The sequence below is a fragment of the Euphorbia lathyris genome, chromosome 6 (genome assembly GCF_963576675.1).
Source record: "Euphorbia lathyris chromosome 6, ddEupLath1.1, whole genome shotgun sequence".
Taxonomy (NCBI): Eukaryota; Viridiplantae; Streptophyta; class Magnoliopsida; order Malpighiales; family Euphorbiaceae; genus Euphorbia; species Euphorbia lathyris.
In genome coordinates, this window is record NC_088915.1 from 18,693,952 (window position 1) to 18,715,425 (window position 21,474).

A 21,474-nucleotide genomic window follows, 5' to 3' on the forward strand; every position below is an offset into this window, starting at 1 on the left:
GGTTTTAGTACTTAGTGAATTAGAATAGAAGTGAGTAGAGGTATAGAGGAAGGTACTCTTGTTATACTCAGCTTCTGACTTGTAAAGGGTTTTTGAGTCTCTACCTTTAAAGAGCTCAGTAGTGAATTGGAAATCTCAGAACGTGTTCCGGGGACAGGACGTAGGCTTAGAAGAAGCCGAACCTGGATAACTCCGCTGAGTGAAGTATTTCTAACCCTTAACTCCTTAATATATTGCTTGCTTAAAACAAACTAAAACTGACCAAGTAAAAGAGGTCAAGCTGAGTTGTGCGCTACCAACGAGTTAGTTCAGGAATAGACTCTAAGTGCTATTTCCTGACCTAAGCAACGAAGCTGACTTAGTCACTAGTTGACTAAGCCAGTGTCTTGCTGATTGCTAAGTGCCGCTGTTACATAATCTTTTCTCAAAGGAAAGAAATCTGCCCTAATCATTTTAAAAAGGTAAAATAGTTCCTAACCCCCCCTTGGAACTATATTTGCAACCTTACAAGGGACCAACAGGGGTGTGCACTCCTCTTGACACAGGTAGATATCTAGGTTTGCCTTCACTCATTGGGCGTTCCAAACGCAGGATTTTTGCTTTCCTGATTGATAGTCTTCGCAAGAAGTTTGGTGCATGGGGTCTCAAATTCCTGTCCCAGGCTGGGAAAGAGGTGCTGCTAAAGTCTGTGGCTCAAGCCTTGCCAACATTTTGTATGAGTACGTTCCTCTTACCTTTATCTATCTATGATGAGCTGCAAAAATTAATGAATTCTTTTTGGTGGGGTATGAAACCTGAGGGCAGAAGAAACATTCATTGGTTCGATTGGGGTAAATTGTGTAGACCTAAAGAGTCAGGTGGGATGGGTTTTAAGGATCTACATGTGTTTAACCTAGCAATGTTAGGTAAACAGGGATGGAAATTACTAAAATTCCCAAATACTTTAGTGATCAAATGTTCAAAGCTAAATATTACCCTAGGGAGGACTTACTTCTCTCCAAATTAGGCAATAATCCTAGTATGGTTTGGAGAAGCATATGGGAAGGTATTAGTATATTGAAAACAGGGGTTAGATGGAGAGTGGAAGATGGCAGATCAATCAGAGTTTGGGAGGATGAGTGGGTTCCTAATCTAGAGGGTTTTTGCATAAATTCCTTTTTGGTCCCTGGAATGGAGAACTTGATGGTAGCGGACTTGTTCCTTGAAAATGGGAGAGGGTGGGACATGCAGAGACTAAACGGCTGCTTTAGCGAAGTGGAAGTGCAGGCTATCAGTGATATTATCTTGCCATATAATGTAGGGGAAGATATGAGGATCTGGCATTGGTCAAGGGATGGACACTACAATGTTCACTCAGGCTACTTGTCAGGTATGGGGCTAGTAGAAGCTAGTAGACCCCAGGAGGGTTGGAAGAGATTGTGGAAGCTGATGATTCCCCCAAAGCTGAAACAGTTTATTTGGCGTCCGTGTTCAAAGTGCTTACCCACTAGAGCTCGGTTGGCCCAGAGAAGAGTCCCCATTTCAACTGAATGCCCAATATGTGTGGAACAAGAAGAGACGGATAACCATTTATTTGTTGATTGTTGTTTCGCAGGTGACATTTGGCGTGTAGCAGGTGTTCCTGTGCCAAGAGTGGATAACAGATACCTTGACGAGTGGCTTCTCCAAGCCTTGAGCAACTCAAATATGGAAGAAATAGTTAGAATCTGTTGTGCACTTAAAGCAATCTGGGACCATAGAAACAGAGTCCTGTGGCACATGAGATGGTGGCCGGCAGACACGGCATGGCGAATCAGTTTGGAGGATGTCCAGGATTGGAAAGCCTATCAATAGAAGGCGCCACCCTTGGGCAATCGACACATGCAGGCAACGCACATACAGACGGCCCCGCCGACGGCCGTCCAACCACTCCCGCGTACACAGGGCACACAGATGAGAGGTAACCAATTTTCGCCAAACCCTCAACATAGATGGAACATGCCTAGCCCGGGCTTTATCAAATGCAATATCGACAGGGCCATTTTCAATGATTTAAATAATAGTGGCATGGGAACGGTTATTAGGGACGAAAGGGGAGCATTTCTCTTTTGTAGTAGCAGTCTTATCCCAAGCATTAAGGAGCCATGTGTCATTGAAGCTCTTGCAATTCGCACGAGTTTGTTGTGGATTGCTAATTTGGGTTATTCTGCTGTTATTTTTGAATCTGATGCTAAGGTTGTGGTAGACGCTATTCACTCTGATAAGCAGGACATTTCTGAATTTGGTATGATTGTGGAGGATTGTCGAGTCCTGCTAAGATCCACCCCATCTTTTAAATTAGCTTTTATTTCTCGCTTAGCGAACAGTGCGGCTCATTTGGTAGCTAGGCTTGCCTGTTCCAATGCTAGCGATTTCGTTTCAACTATTGTGTCATACTGGCTTGTGAACTCTATTTATATGAATTCAAATCCATCATCTATTTAAGTTTCACTTTCAGGTTAAAAAAAAAATACTATTTGAAAATTTTATTTAAAAAATAATTTATACATTTTTTATTTATTTATATGATCATTAAAAATAATTTTCATATCCATCTTAAAAAATTTAATACTTTGTTTTTAGTGCTAATCTATATATAATATAAAACAGTAACGATGGAACTGAGGTGTCACTTCCTCCTTTTTTAGTGATCTATATATAATATAAAACAGTAACGATGGAATTAAGGTGTCACTTCCTCCTTTTTTAGTGATAAAAATTTAATATATTAATTTTAATTTTATTATATATATTTATCTATAAAAAGATTATTTTATCCGTACTATATCTAAGAGTTCTACAGAATTTAAATTAATCCATAAAATCTCTCTAATTCTCTACACATCTATATATAATATAAAACAGTAACGATGGAACTGAGGTGTCACTTCCTCCTTTTTTAGTGATAAAAAATTTAATATATTAATTTTAATTTTATTATATATATTTATCTATAAAAATATTATTTTATCCGTACTATATCTAAGAGTTCTACAGAATTTAAATTAATCCCTAAAATCTCTCTAATTCTCTACACATCTATATATCTATATAAAACAGTAACGATGGAACTGAGGTGTCACTTCCTCCTTTTTTAGTGATAAAAAATTTAATATATTAATTTTAATTTTATTATATATATTTATCTATAAAAATATTATTTTATCCGTACTATATCTAAGAGTTCTACAGAATTTAAATTAATCCCTAAAATCTCTCTAATTCTCTACACATCTATATATCTATATAAAACAGTAACGATGAAACTGAGGTGTCACTTCCTCCTTTTTTAGTGATAAAAAATTTAATATATTAATTTTAATTTTATTATATATATTTATCTATAAAAACATTATTGTATCCGTACTATATCTAAGAGTTCTACAGAATTTAAATTAATCCCTAAAATCTCTCTAATTCTCTACACATCTATATATAATATAAAACAGTAACGATGGAACTGAGGTGTCACTTCCTCTTTTTTTAGTGATAAAAAATTTAATATATTAATTTTAATTTTATTATATATATTTATCTATAAAAAGATTATTTTATCCGTACTATATCTAAGAGTTCTACAGAATTTAAATTAATCCCTAAAATCTCTCTAATTCTCTACACATCTATATATAATATAAAACAGTAACGATGGAACTGAGGTGTCACTTCCTCCTTTTTTAGTGATCTATATATAATATAAAACAGTAACGATGGAACTGAGGTGTCACTTCCTCTTTTTTAGTGATAAAAAATTTAATATATTAATTTTAATTTTATTATATATATTTATCTATAAAAAGATTATTGTATCCGTACTATATCTAAGAGTTCTACAGAATTTAAATTAATCCCTAAAATCTCTCTAATTCTCTACACATCTATATATATAATATAAAACAGTAACGATGGAACTGAGGTGTCATTTCCTCCTTTTTTAGTGATAAAAAATTTAATATATTAATTTTAAGTTTATTATATATATTTATCTATAAAAAGATTATTTTATCCGTACTATATCTAAGAGTTCTACAGAATTTAAATTAATCCCTAAAATCTCTCTAATTCTCTACACATCTATATATATAATATAAAACAGTAACGATGGAACTGAGGTATCACTTCCTCCTTTTTTTAGTGATAAAAAATTTAATATATTAATTTTAATTTTATTATGTATATTTATCTATAAAAAGATTATTTTATCCCATATATCTAAGAGTACTACAAAATTTAAATTAATCCCTAAAATCTCTCTAATTCTCTACATATCTATATATATAATATAAAACAGTAACGATGGAACTGAGGTGTCACTTCCTCCTTTTTTACTAATAAAAAATATAATATAATATATAATATATTAGTTTTTATTTTATTATTATATTTATCTATAAAAATATTATTTAAAGTAAATGTGAAAATCAAATAATAATATTTAATTTATATAACACATTTATGTCATTAATTGTAATTATTAGATTGTATTTTTATTAATATTTATATATTAAGATGAATGCGTGCATCGCACGGGCCAAAAACTAGTTAAATAACATAACATTTAAACAGTTTGAGTAGTTAATAAATACTAATTTTTTAAAAAATTTAATTTTATCAAATAACTCTAAATATTAAAATAAATTTATACATATAGAAAAAATAACGTTTTTGGTTTATGTTTGAATCCGAATTCATATAATAAAATGGTTAAACAAATAAAATGAAATAAATTTCATAAATATATAACAAAAAATTATTAATTAAAAAACAGGAGAAACAATAGATGCTACGAGGAAATAAAAAATAAATAAAAAAATAAATAATTGGTATAATATTAAATAAAAGAAAATAAAAACAGAAAGTATTGGTTTTTCCTACAGTACACGCATGAAGTACAGATGCCCAGCAACATCAAAGAAGAGCTGACAACTACTACTCTTTAACGTTACACGTAATATTATATTATATTCATTTACTATAAAACCGTATTTAACTCAATATTTTGTATTTTACTATCATTACAATTTACATTACGTTACTTTGTCCCTTTTTATTTTATTTTATTTTTGCATACTGTCGACATTATTTTATTGATGTAACCAACGCGATTTTTTTTTTTTTGGTAAATTATAAAAATAGCCCAAGTAACAGGTTTGCGGACAATCAACTGTTAGTTAGTAACTGTTGCGGTTGTTGTTAGCTGTTTCTAGTTATAGTAAGCTGCTAGCTCTTGTTGTTAACTATTAATTACTAGTGTTTGGTAAAATTATATTGAACTTTTATTGTTCGGATTTAAAATGTCTAAAATGGACATGTTTTTAAATTAATCAACGATGAAATTATAAAAGGAAAAATGTGAAAAAATATCCATAACGTTTACAACTAGGGATAATTTCACTCTTAACGTTTAAAATGGTGCAATTGTAAGGGTAAAATTGTTTTTGGTTGCCAACATTAGAGGTATAATTGCACAATTTTAGATATTAAGGGTAAAATTGTTCCTGATTATAAATATTAGGGGTATTTCTGCACTTTATCATATCATAAACTAAAAAATGTGTTACACAAATTAATAAAAATAATCTATATAGAAAATAAAAAATTTATTGAACGCAACAAAACGTTGTTCTTTCGGTAATTATGTTGTAGAAGCGTTTAGCGTTTCACTCTAAATCACGAGAAATATAGCATTTGATTAGGTTTATATAACTGCATCGTTTAGCATTTTCTCTGGAAACTGCAGCGTTCTGAAGCGTCTCACGAAAAGTTCATATTTGAAACTTTTCATGAACAGTTGTTTATAGTTATTTGTTATTGACAAAATTATCCTTTTTATTTTCACAAAATATGTTTATTCTTTAACATTATTTATATTTCTACAGCATAATTACCGGAAGAATAAGGTTTTGTTGCGTTCAATAAATTTTTTATTTTTTATATAGATTATTTTTATTAATTTGTGTAACACATTTTTTATTTTATAATAGAAAAATGTGCAAAAATACCATTAACATTTATAGTTAGGAGCAATTATACCCCTAACATTGGCAGCCAATAACAATTTTACCCCTAACATTAACAAGTTTGATCAATTTGATAAATAATTTATCAAACTGTCTGATTGATTATGCATGTTGTCATTTACATTTCACATTTGTACCATTTTATCATTGTTAGTAACAGAAGACGTGAATTTTTTTTAAGAAAATAAAAAATATATATTGTTTTTTGTATGAGTTGGACAAAAAAAATCAAACATTTCACCGAATTTATAAATATTAATTTTCAATTTTATTATTAAATACAAAAAATATGAAATCTTTTGTTTAGAACTATTGATATGTGCAATTAGTGTAGAATAAGAAATAAAATATCTATGTTTTCTAATAATATCTAAAATTGACCCAAATTACCAATGTCAGGGGTAAAATTGCTCTTAGCTGCCAGCGTTATGGATAAAATTGCACAATTTTAGACGTTAAGAGTAAAATTATTCCTAGTTGTAAACGTTATGAGCATTTTTTCACATTTTTCCTTGTATAATTTATTCGTCCTTGTATAATTTAAAACATGCCCACATTAGACATATTTTAAATCCGAACAACAACAGTTCAATATAATTTTACCAAACACTAGTAATTAAACAGTTAACAATAAACAGTTAACAGCTTACTGCAACCGCAAACAGTTAAAGTAACCACAATAGCTATTAGCTAACAGCTGAACCAAACAGTCCCTTAGACTCATTGTAACACTTATTATTTTTTTTTTAAGGATTGTAACACTTATTATTAAATTATACACTTTCAAAGTTAACTTTTTTGAAATATCTTTAGTATATATATTATCAGTTCTCACCCTTCATTATCCAACTTTAATTACATACACCAATCTAAGATCCAAGTTATTCATGTAAGTATTTTGTTGATTTTACAAACATAAATTTTTTTTACAGGTTAGTTTTGTCTATTTTAGGTTAGTTTGCACCTTAGAGACTGGAATTTGGAGGGCTTATCCAAATCGATGGGTTCGCAGTTTATGATTTTGCTCCATAAAATCATAAACTGCGAAGCAATTGTGATAACATCCCAAATTATTCTTTCTAGAGTACGAAATAAGAGTCAATTAATAGAAATAATGACAAACCTTTATTCCTTCTGTAAGAAGGATTAGTGACGATTAATGCATGATTAATGTGGAGTTAATGAAGGGTGAATATACAGTAATGAAGAAAAGGAAGGAGTCTCTAGCATTATGCCACGCTACGTGGACCATGACGTCTTAAAAAGAGCATACATACGTTTTGACGGTTCTAAGAATACCAATGAGCACCTGTATAACCATCCATAAATTGGAATAAATACATTTAAATAGCAATTAATAGCCATTAAGGGGAGTAATGACATGACTGTTCGAATACAACATCATTAAGATGCCAAATGTTACAAAAAATACTAAGGTATTCTACGTATGTTTACTGATTCCCTTAAAGCGCTTATCAATTATTCTTATTATTCTCAAATAATATATTGACTTTGGCATCAAAATATCCACCGCCGATCCTAACGGTACCTCACAAGGAAGAGATTCCAGCCAAGGAAATTTACACAATTATCAAATTGGTTTCGCAGAATCGTAAACTGCGATCCGCAGTTAGATATAGGGTTATGAGAATAGGGTTAGCAGTTAACTTAACTACGAAGCACTGCGAAGCACATATCTTTTCCAGTTTTCTACCATGTTCCGCAGTTGTTTGAAATGCAAAGCAAGTTTCTTTGACTATTTTTCTTTATTGACAATGTGTTTGTTTCTCAATAGTAGCAGTATCTCACCGGTCATTTTTTTGTATGTGATCACGTTGAACGGTCAAAGGAAACCAAAGGGAAAAGTCATGATATACGTGGACGGTGAATTGTAGTTACTTCGGCTTTCAACAAAAATCAACTTCGAGATTTTACGAGAGGGATTCTACACTTTTGCACGTGTTGATTCAACATCATGTGTCCTACGTATGGCCATGCAAACAACGTATAGTCCAAACAAAATTCTTTGTCGTGCCAATTTGTGTTATCGAAAGCTTTATATATTTTTTGTGCATTAAGTTTCGACTTCCTCCAAAGTACATGTTTCCTAATCTGTCATTATTCTTTAAATGATTCATCCTTTGCAAAATTGGCTTCGTATCGCCAAATCTCAACCTAGTGATCAATCGGAACACCCAATCTCCAAATTTAAGTTCAACTCCTTTAATGTTGAACCTCATCTCGTTATGTTTTGAGTTTGGCGGAGTAATCTCTCTAATCATGACATATGAGAGTAGATAATGTATATACTTCCATATCCACCAAATGCCCAAAAGAAGTCCTCGTAACCAATTTCATTTGGTTTGTTGACAATTTTCTCTTCACTTTCCTCATTATCTCAGTGTCAGCCTGTAACGACCCAGTCCGGAGTGGGTGGCGCCGGGGTAGAAGGCCTAAGCAAGGAGCGATCCTAATGGATGGCGATAATCCCACATCGGAAAGGGAAAGAGAGTAACTGTGGCTTATTAGTAAAATGGATACATGCAGACGCGTTTTAAAGTCATGAGGCCAATGTGTTGGATTTGGGCCAGAGCGGACGCGTTTCTTTGTTTTTATTTTTCGAAACTAATTTTTTCTTTTAATTCTAAAATGAGATACAAAAATGTGCTGTAAAATTTTGAAATAACTATTTTAGTAAAAAAAATCAATTAATATTTACTACACATCAGGAAACAGCAAACAACTAATAGCAAATAGGAACATATGAATCAAAGGGTTCTTGAATTTGAGAACTAATTAATTAGATTTACCTACAAAAACTATATTTACTTGTGAAAGGGTCGAAGGCTATATGTAGTTGTTTTTAGAAAAAAAATAAAATAAAGATTAAGGGCGTATTTAGTTACCTATTTTTCACCTCGTGTTTGCTTTTTCACTTTAAAAGGCATAGTTTAAAATGTTTGGTTATACATCTTCTGTTTGTCTTTTACAACTAAAAAGTAGTTTTTTTTATAAAAGTATAAAATCTCTATTTTTTTTTGAAAAACAGTATTTTTTAAAAACAAACAGCAAATATGAACAGCAAGTAGCCAAACATGCCTAGGAATAAATAATTAAGTTCTCTTTTTTTTTTTAAAGCAAATAATTAAGTTCTCTTAAAAACCAATAAGTAAAGGTCTAATACACAAATAACCTCCTGAACTTGTCCAAATATTGCAACTGTCCCCTCCAACTTTCAATTATAACAACTTACCCCTCAAACTTGTCTAATTGTAAAACATAACCCCTCAAACTTGTCCAATTGTAAAACACAACTCCAAATTGCTGACATGGACTGCAATTAAAGAAACACGTGAAATACAAAATTTGCAACGCTCATGGAGTGTGATAATCAGATCTTTGGCGTAATACGAATCCGGGGAAACGTTTTTACGATTGCTTCAAATACAGGGTAAAAAAATTCTCAATTTGGAGTTATGTTTTACAATTGGATAAGTTTAAGAGATAAGTTGTTATAATTGAAAGTTGAAGGGGGCAATTGCAACATTTGGACAAGTTCAAGGGGTTATTTATGTATTAAGCCATAAATAAATAATTAAGAGAGGAAGGAGAAGATAAGGTTACGTATGGGAGGGGAGGAGTGGGTGTCTTTCGTTTAGGAATGGATGATTGATTGATTGCTTGATTATCCAATTCTTAATGATTAGAATTCCGACTTTTATCTTTGTTTTATTATTTTTAATTGGTCCACTTTTATGGGATTTATCATATAAATACTGTTAATTCCTTTTTAATTTAAGGTGGCCCAACTTAAAAGATATATATATATACATTACTTATGACTATGTTTATCTTTCTTCCTCACTTTTTAAAATGATTAATTTAATTTAGAAAAATAAATAAGAAGAGAAAAACATCATTTATTGGATTTCTTTAATTTTTTTTGGTAAGAAGGGAAGAAAAAAAAAAAAAAAACAAAAACCTAACCCGGGATCAGTCTAGAAAGACTGACCCCAATTCTATCCTCAAGAAGAGAAGGTAACAGAAAAGAAGGAGGAACGGAAAGGGTAGAAACACCTAACATCCCCCATGCCCAGCAGCTGCCAAGCGATCCGCCACGCGGTTTTGCTCCCTATAAATATGGGAGAAGGTAAGAGAATCGAAGGCAGGACGAAGCCTCAAGATGGTTTTAATGAGATTCTGACTCTTAAGACAAACAGCCTGTCTATCCGAAATCCTGTTGATAGCCTCCAAATTGTCAGACTCCACCGAAAGTCTTTTAACACCCATGCGAATGGCGAGTTTAATGCCAGACAAGATCCCCCAGAGCTCTGCAGTAAAGGAGGAGCCCGTACCTAAGTTATGGGTAAGCCCAGCCAGCCAGTCGCCACCAGCATCCCGAAGAACTCCACCAGCAGCAATTCTGCCATTACTAAGGCAGGAGCCATCCGTATTCAACTTGACAACCCATTCCCTGGGCTTCCTCCAACCAACTAACTGGACCTCTTTAACCGGGGAGGGGTGAACCAGGGGCTCTCCTTCAAAACTCTTTGTAATAACAGAGAGTTTTTTCGAGAAGTAAAACCGGAGGTCAGGAATAAAGACAGTCTTCTCAGCAAATAACTCTTCATTCCTCCATTTCCACATTTGGTGACAAATAATAGCGAAGAGAATAGCCCCGTGCTCCATACTAGCCAACAAATTCCCATTAACGCCTTCAGAGAACCAGTCAATATCAGAGAACCCCATAAAGGAAGGAAGGATGTGGTGAGGAAGGACCCATTCCCAAACCTTTCTACTATTCGGGCAATCCCTCAAAGCATGGCACAAGGTTTCCACATGGCCGCTGCATCTGCTACAGGCACCAGATACAGCCAAGTGCCTTCTGTGTCTATCTCTGATGCTAAATGCAAAACTATTATTTTTCTATTTTTCACAATTCATTATTTTATTTTCTCATAAGCATATTCTTCATTTTATTTATTCGGGCCTGTTTGGTTCAGCTGTTAGCTAATAGCTGTTGCTGTTAGCTGTTTGCAGTTGCAGTAAGCTGTTAGCTGTTGCTATAAGCTGTTTGTTATTAGCTGTTTAATTACTAGTGTTTGGTAAAATTATATTGAACTGTTGCTGTTCGGATTTAAAATGTCTAAAATGGACATGTTTTAAATTAATCAACGATGAAATTATAAAAGGAAAAATGTGAAAAAATGCACATAACGTTTACAACTAGAAATAATTTTACTCTTAATATCTAAAATGGTACAATTTTACCTATAATGCTGGCAGTTAAGAGCAATTTTACCTCTAACATTGGCAAGTTGGGTTGATTTCAGATATTATTAGAAAACAAAGATATTTTATTTCTTATTATACACCAATTGCACATACCGGTAGTTCTAAAAAAGATATTTCATATTTTTTTGTGATCTAATAATAAAATTGAAAATTAATATTTATAAATTCGATGAAATATCGGAATTTTTTTGTCCAACTTGTACAAAAGACAATATTGAGGTATTTTTTCACCTTATCCTATTATAAAATAAAAAATGTGTTATACAAATTAATAAAAATAATCTATATAAAAAATAAAAAATTTATTGAACGCAACAAAATCTTGTTTTCCGGTAATTATGTTGCAGAAATATAAATAATGTTAAAGAATAAACATATTTTTGTAGAAATAATAAGGATAATTCTGTCAATAACAACTAACTGCAAACAGCTGTTTATGAAAAGCTCCAAATATGAGCTTTTCGTGAAACGCTCCAAAACGCTGCAGTTTCCAGAGAAAATGCTAAACGCCGCGGTTATATAAACCTAACCAAACGCTATATTTCATGCGGTTTGGAGTGAAACGCTAAACGCTCCTCCGAAAAGCTGAAACAAACACCCTCTCAATCTACCACTTTTATTAATAGGTAAATTATAAAACTGACTCAATTGATAGATTTATTTATATATTTAGAATAATTACACTACATTTTATCAAACTAGATAATATATATACTAAAGGTATTTTGAAAAAATCTAATTTGAAAATGTCCACTTTAATAAGATGTAGTGTATTGAGTCTAAATATATAAACAAGTCTATCAATGGAATCAGTTTTGTAATTTACCCTTATTAATATTATAATTAATTTGATATAAAAAAATTATTTTTATCGTTTATCAATTTATACTAAAAAAAAATTTAGAAATATTTTACAAACAATTCAAAATACTTATTATAATAAATAAAAATAAGGGATAGTAATCTATACTATAGGAAGCAGAGAGGAATGAGAAGAAGTGTTTTAGAGGTCTTTTTGATGAGTTGTCAACGTAGTAAAAAATCAGATTAAAAATATTTAATTAATTAAAAATAAATATTTAATTAATTAAAAATAACAAATTTATATTTATAATATATTAAATAATTACTAGCCTATGCCAATGAGGGTTGGTCCGAGTGGTAAGGCGTTGAACCTCTGCTTGACAGGTTTGAGGTTCGATTCCCCACTCCGTCAAAATTTAGCCCTCATTGGTAGGTGATCTGTAAATTCCACTGTAAACCCTCATCGAGGTCTGTGGTTTGCCCTCACCTTGGGAGTGGGTAGACCTACCCTTACCTAAACTTTTATTTTCTACAAAAAAAATAAAATAATTACTAGCCTATTAATTAAAATAATAAAAGAAAGCAAGAGTTACGGGAATATGAAAAAACACAAAGCAAAAGAAATCCAAAAGTCACAAATAAACTTCTATATAAAGCATGATAGATAGTATTCAACCATTATATTCATTGGTCACGATAGATAGTATTATATTTCTAAAGGTAAATATTCGATTATTTTCATATGTTGTAGTTATTTTGTTCTCAATTATGTTGTTGTTTTATTTTTATTAAACAATAGTTGTTATAGTTTCATCTTTCAGATTCATTTCTGTTGTTACCCAGGTTCTATACCTCTCGCTATCTTATCAATGTTTTCTTTTTATTTGTCTTTTTTTTTTCCAAATTGATAGCTTCAATTGAAGAAATCCGACAGAAATAGAAGATGCATGAACAACTAAAACCGGAAAACACAAAAGTGTCAAAAATTACAAGAAATTCTTATGTTTCTCAAGGTAATTATTCGATTTTTTTCATATGTTGTAGTTATTTTTGTTCTCAATTGTGTTGTTATTTTTTTTTTATTAAACAATAGTTGTTATAGTTTCATTTTTCAGAGATGAAATTTCATTTCTGTCGTTACCCAGGTTCCATACCTCTCGCTACCTTATCCATGTTTTCTTTTTTATTTGTCTTTTTTTTTCAAAATGACTAAAATAAAGATTTTATAATTTTGTATTCTTTTTTAGTATATGTTGCTAGGTGTTATCGTTTCGATTGTTAACTCTTAACTAAAATTTAGATTTTCGGCTTTATATGAACTCAATTTTTGGCTTTCTCAATTGTGCTGTTGTTTTATTTTTATTAAACAATTATTGTTATAGTTTCATCTTTCAGAGATGAAATTCCATTTCTGTCGTTATCCAGATTCCATACATCTCGCTACCTTATCCATATTTTTATTTATTTATTTATTTTTCAAAATGACTAAAATAAAGATTTTGTATATTTGCATTCTTTTTTAGTATATGTTCCTAGGTGTTATCGTTTTGATGGTTAACTCTAACTAAAATTTAGATTTTCGGCTTTTTATGAACTCAATTTTTAGTTTTAATTGAAGTTAGATTAATTTTTCTAATTCGGAACATGTTGAAATCCACTCATTTTTTTAGTTTGAGTTTAGCTAATTGATATGGATTGTATTTTTTATTTTTTTAGTTGTTCATTGAAGTTTGAGACATATTAAATAAAATATTAAAGAGATATTGGAATATTATACTTACAGTGAAGTTTATTTCAATATAAATTATGTTATATTATTATTATTATTATTATTATTATCAAGAAGTTATTTTTTTCCAATTTTCTAGACAAGGAGATTGTAAGCGTCTAATACGCTTGATAAGATGTTTATTCTTGAAGAATGTGGATTATGCTAGATACGAATTCAAAATCAAGGTAAATAAAAATAAATTTTGATGCTCAAAATCCTAAAAATGTACATTAATTATGGATATTGAGATAATTGTTTTTGCAACATTGGCTTATATAATTTTTAACTATTATATTATAGTTCGTACAAAATTGTTAGTATTTCAAGAGTTTTTAACAGATGAAAATGAAATATGATCATAGGACAAATTATTGAAAAATATTAATTAAGAAAATATTATTATTTGAATCTCTTCAAATTCTCAAATGTTGAGCATAATGATTCTAATTAATATAATTAATTTCACATATTAATTATAAAACGTTTTTTTTTGTACTGAGTGGTTACAATTGCGATTTAATTCTATTTAACTAAAATTAATTTATGGACTTAGTACTTCATTAAGAAAAAATAAAATGTTTAATTAATAGGCAAAAAATATTTTCACTCTCCTCTTTATACGCTTATGTATCGTCATTCTCTCTTATTTTCAAAAAAAAAAAAACCCGAGAGGAAGATGGTTCTCTCCTAATTATCTTTTTTGTCCCTTCTTTTTTTTTAATTCTTTTGTTTGTTTTTCTTACTTACAAAATTCAATAATATATAATTATTAGAAAATATCAATGAAGTCAAATAAATGATATCTGCGAGTATGGCTGATATTCTATATAGTGAAAGAATGAAGAACAAATTGATCGAATGTCTTGATGAGATATTACGAGATGAAAATAGGAGAAATCATCATCTTAAACTGATTCAATTAGATATATTGGGTTATTGTAGCAGAATGAATAATTGAATTCGAATACTTGGTGATCATGAAATTCCATCAACCAAAATAATTATCATCAAGATGAATTTGTGACTAATTCTTACGAATTTTATTTTTTTATATGTAGCATATTGAATTGATAAAGTTTCTTCATATGCAACATTAGAAAAGTATTGATTGTAATAGTTTATAGAATAATATATTGATGTTGCTTCCATTTTAACATAGATTGTAATTCTTTTGTATCGTAGATATAATATTTAATTTTAATTGTAGTTTAATTCAATTTTTGTTTAATTGTAGTTTAATTCAATTTTTGTTTAACCTATATTGTAATTCTTTTGTATCGTAAATATAATATTTAATTTTAATCATAGTTTAATTCAATTTTTGGTTTTTTTATTATATTCTAATATATTTCTTAATTAATCTGCTATTTTATTATTATTATTTCACAGAACATTTGGAATATAAAAATGTATTAAAATTCCTAAAAAGTACAAATCATTGAATTTTGTAAAAATAAATAAATCATTCATCTTTAGTTAAAATTGTATAAAAAAATAGTCAATTATTTTTAAAATTAATTTAATTTGAATTATCATTAAAAAAATATATATTAATTTCAAATATACATAATATAATTTTTTTCATAGCATGATATAAAATTATTTAAAAGTAAATATGTCAATTTATTTATTTATCTTAATTATATAAAAGTTTCATACCTCGTGCATCGCACGGGTTTTCGACTAGTTATTATAAAAGCTCAATTCATATTAATATCTGACACCAGTGGCGAATACATGATTGGTCCGTCGGAGGGGCCGATTTTACACTTGTGTGCTAATTTTTTTTTTTTTGCTAAATCGAAGTTAATCAAATTTCTTCAAATATATAGGTGTTATCTTCTGAGTAGTCCATAACCATTTTTTTTATAAAAGTCTATAACCAATTTTTACGTATAAATGCAAAACTTCTAAAAATTAAGCTAGATTTGGACTATAAAAGTAAGATTGAGTCGTTTTTAACAAACTTTGGGAAATTGACTGTCTATCATATATTAATGTAGTTGAATGTTGTAATTAAATACAAACTTAATGAATTAATTAACCATTTTGAACCTTAATTAAATACAACATCAATGAATTAATTTTGTATTACTCATATAACAATCCCCAATTTATATCCTCAATTTATCAAATACCTAATCAAAGTTCCAGGTTAAATAACTAATTTATCAAATACCCAATCAAAATTCTAGGTCAAATCTCGGGTTAAATGCACCATTGGTCATTGAACTTACATGATTGTCTCAAGATAATCACTCAACTTCAATTTGTCATAATAAAATCACTCAACTTTGAATTTTTATCTTAATTAGGTTATTTCGACGATTTCAATGATTAAAAACGATCAGAATGATGACATGGGTGACACATCAGCATAAGTTAACTTTGATCTTTGATCGAAATGATAGGAATCCACATATGTGCCACCTGGCAACCACATGTTGGTTAATTTTATGAAAAAAATAAAATTAATTTTTTTTCATAAAAATAACCGACACGTGGCTGCCCTCGTATTGTTTCGGCTAGAAATCTAAGTTGACTTATGCTGTCGTGTCGGCCATGACATCATTCTCATACCTTTTAACTACTGAAATTGTCGGAGTGACTTAATTGAGACAAAACTCAAAGTTGAGTGGTTTTATTGAGATAAATTGAAGTTGAGTGGCCGTTTTGAGACAACCATATAAGTTCAATCACCAACGGTGCATTTAACCCGTCAAATCTCCAATCAAAGTTTAATCAAATCTTTAATTTAGCACCCCCACTTAATTAAAATTTGGGGAGACAGGGGGGTTGGAACCGCCCCTAGTCAAGGTGGTTCCGACGGTCGGAGGAGCCCTGGCCCCCTCGGACACCTCCTTGTCTCCGCCCCTGTCTGACACATATCTGCACGCAAATGTTTATTGAGTTTGAAGTTTGCACAAAACAGACTCATATCATATTATTTAATAATATATCATGAAACCAATTGAACTAAGAGTTTAAACTAATAGTAAATATTCAATTCATATTAATATCTAACACATTTCCGTACGCGAATGTCAACTGGACTTGAAGCGTGCACAATACATGTCTATATTACTACGTTCTGCAATTTAATCAACAAATGAGATTGTAAGGAATCAGGCTCTTAAATCATTTGGTAAAAAAAACTCTGATATCATATCATGAAAACAATTGAACTAAAAATTTAGGTCCGGTTTGATTTCCCTGCTGTTTGTTGTTGGAAAAAATTGTTTTTCGAAAAAAACAGAGATTCTATTCTTTTATAAAAAAACTACTTTTCAAGTATAAAAGGCAAACATAAGGTTCCTAACTGAACACTTAAAATTCTCTATTTTAAAGTGAAAATGCAAATATGAGGTGAAAAGTAGGTAAACAAGCATCTTTTAAATTGATAGTTAAAGGCTTAATAATATCTGACATATATATGATATTAAACTTTGTATGAAAAAATTAAATTAATGTATTTAATAAATTGCTAGTACCTTAATAATTATATTCTAATTATTACTGTAAAAATAATGGGTTTAGCCTTTATTAATTTATCAAAACACGTACAAATTAAAATGAAAAAAGAAATAAAAAACCAATAAACAAATAAGACATTGCATAGTAATTTAGAGCCACATCGATAAATTTGAAATAAAAATGAATTTGGTTATCAATTGATAGGGCTTGTGGCTTGGTGAAATAGTCAAATCGCAATAATCGTTATCCTTATCATAATATTCAAAATATTGAATTTTTATATTAAGTATTTGGTTTTTTTTAATGTTATTTGAAGGATCTGGCATTCAAATTTTAATATATGTATTGTGATTTCAACGAATAAATAAAATAATGGAACCTCTTATAATATATATGAGTCTCTATTACATATGTTAATATATATATATATATATATATAGAAAGTCTTCAATTTGACATGGAGAACCATGTGCTTCCAATAATTTCTTCAATATTTTTCTGAATATGTTTCGATCCCAAATGATTGTTTTTGCAACGTTTAAACTCTTCAATTGTTTTTGTGTGATCTTTTGGAAGATTTTTCCATAGAACGTCGTTCCTAAAGCCAATTTCAACCTTCAAGATAATTATTCTTCAACGTGATAACCCTTTGTAGTTCTCGGGCTTCTAGACAACATTGATCCGAGTTTTTATTGGAAAATGTTGATAACCTCATAAAATATATTATATTTCGTCCATCTAAAAAAATAATACATTCCAATTATCAACAATTCATTTGAATATCTCTTTCCATTATAAACCACATTTAAGAAATGTTTGAACATTTTCCATAACAAAAGCATTAAACCGTCGGTAGAGAAAATTCAATGACCTGTAATGCGTCATATATAAAAACCATAATACGTGTAACGATTGTACTTGAAACCATCCAACTAATGAAAGCTTAAAATAAAACATGGATGGAGTTGCTGGATGAAACACTTCTAAAAAAACATATGTTTTTATGTGTGTTTGAATTGCAACATATTGATAAGCAAACATCTTTGAAATGTGACCATACTTATTGAGGGTGAAGACTATGTTGAGTTCACGAGTAAAATTATGAAACATTGCATCTGTAGTTGTGTACGAGTGAATTCTGCCATTGATATTAGATTGTTGAGTTTTTCATTTCAATGTGGCAAGTGATTATAAAGAAATGAATTTCTAGCCCGAACCTCTCCTTTTATAGCTAACCTGAAACCCTGCATCTTAAGTTGTCACATCTAAAGGTTTAAATCCATCATTATCCTTTTTTGATTATTTTAAAAAAGAATTCAAAATAAAATTATTATTTGTTTAAATTTATAATGACCGTTGGCCTATAAGTTACCATCAAGATGTAAAACATTGAATAGTTCTTCTTAAGTACTTGCTTAAACTTTTATTTAATGTCATAATGAATGGAACTTTATGAGTTGTGTACATGCTGAAATCGATTATATTTTTACATTGTGTATTGAATTATGGCCTCCGGACAACGAAATTATGAGATGGGTGATGTGGATAATTTTTCAAAACAATAATATTTAAATTAATGCATATATTACTTAAGACTACACACATTTACATTAAAAAACATTCATCGATACTTAAGATGTTTAATTAGTGCATTATGAAGTTTGGAATTTGGTGTACGATCTTTAATTTGCTGACGATGCTCGAGGAATTCATGTAAATGAGTATTTGGATTTGTTTCCATTTAATATGATAGCGTACTTGAAATAGTCAAAGGCTTCATCAAGAAAGGATTTGGTCACCAATAACGCCTCTTCCGATTCCCACCAATGTCTCTGCCCGAATAAAGAGGCCGAGATTGGTCACATCCTCAATACTGGCCACAACAGGCAAAAGTCGTGCATCACACATGTTGTTCTCGTCTATAGTGAGAAAAGCCAAGTGCGACTATAGACATTAGAGTCAGAGTCTTATAATGAAACCTTTGAAGCATGTTCAGAAAATACGATCGGAAATAGATCACGGAAAAATCAGTCGTTAGAAAGTCAAAGTCAACTATTTCCCATCGAAAATCATTATTTTCAAAGAACCAAATTGAATTTTAGAATATCTTAGTAAATGTTATCTCCAAAGTGTCATAACACACATTTCTAGGTTCAATTTAAAGGTCTAACGAATAAGTTATGATTAAGTGAAGTTTCAAGTGAATTCTGGAATGAAATTGGACAATAACATCATATATAGTCATTTTTAGTCCTATGTCATGAAATACAAAAATGTCCGACTTTTGAAAATGAGCTCCACAAAATAAGAATTATGAAATCAGAGGTCTGAAAAAGGTATTTTCCAGGCATAAAGCTGCTGAAGGAGAATTTAAAAGGGGGAAGGACATGGCGGCGGGTGCAGTGCATGCGCCAATCACGCACTATGGGGCCTGGAAGGAAAAAATTCATTTCTTACATTATATTGCTCAGTGAAATGGATGATGACATCACTAAGCAATTTTGTAAGTATAAGCATGCAAAAGTTTTGTGGTCCGCTTTGAAAGATAAGTTTTGAGGTGTGCCTTTAACTAACTTTGTTTTCTGACGATTAAGTTCGAGACTTACAAAAAACATGATGATCACATTATGAATAAACATTTAAGAGAAATGTCGAATACAATTAGTGAGTTTAATGATGTCGATCATAAGTTGACGGAAAAATAAAAAAAGTCTAAGTTGTTATACGTTTTCTACCTTACAGTTGGGAACATATATACATCTAATTCACACGAAAATATCAAGAATTTCGATAATGATCATCACTTTGAGCTTGACAACGATCCCCTAACATCAATTAAGATAATGAATTTACTATCACCATATCAACTTTTTAGTAGAGCAAGTTATCAGATCTGGCCATAGTTTATTTATACATACGTACTATTTTAACCACTTTATTATTCTAAAAATAACTTTAATGATCATGGTATAAATACCATCTACTCTAATGATCGTGAGTGTTTTAATCTATGTATTTTTTAAGGTTGTTAAAATGGGTCAAAACACGATTATACGACCTGCATAATCTGAAAATTAAACGAATTAGGATTAAGACTTAATGAGTTCAGACATAAATCGTAAAATAAACGGGTTGATTGTGGGTTGACTCGTGAACATATTACTAACCTGTCTAACTTAAATGTAAATTTATAATTCTATTGTACTTAATTAAGTTTTAGCTTTTTAGGTTGAATTTTAACTTATTTAGTTGATTTCTTCAAATATGTATTTATTTGAAGTACATAACGGTTTTTACTACAAAAAAAAATGGGGGATTATCGATCAATTTACAAAGTATTGCGAATGAAGGGAGGAGAGATGGCTTCCCAAGCTCCAAGAACATAATATGAGTTGTTTTAACTAAACGTTAACAACTTGATTTAAATAATTTTTTATAAAATTAACACGACAATCTCCTAAGTCATGTAAGAGGGTTTTACAACAAACAATAATACCAATAGCCGAGTCTGAATCATTTTACTATGAAGGGCTTGGGGTCAAAAGTTGTGAATTCAACTTGAGAAAGACATCTTAGATTAGAAGTCTTTATCTTTTAGCCAATTTAGAGTTTCGCGGAAGCACAAATTCTCAACTAGCAAGGTATCACGAGGGGCGTGAATTAACCCCCCCTTTTTTTTACAGTAATGAAAGCCTTAACGGAGTGACTTAAATATTAAATATTTTGAATTTGAATAGTATCTTTGACATTTTTTTAGTTTTGATTTTTCAAATTTTAAATTAGGTTTTTAAATAAATGCTGCAAACAGAAAAAATGGTTCAATGAATTTTACAAAATTTTTAATCGATTTTATTATCTAATAGGTTAAATGGGTCTTATTAATGAAACTTCTGTGGCGTATGTGGCAACTTCCTTCAGCTCTTTGGGTTCAACTTTTATGCGGGAAATATCGAAAAGATAAGGTCTTTGGGGGTCCTAAGGATAGAGTGGTTAATTGTTCCTTTCTTTGGAAAGGCGTTAGTGCGGTTTTTGCTGAGTTTTGTTCAGGGATTGGGTGGAATGTGGGGAATGGTAGATCCATCAACTTCTGGA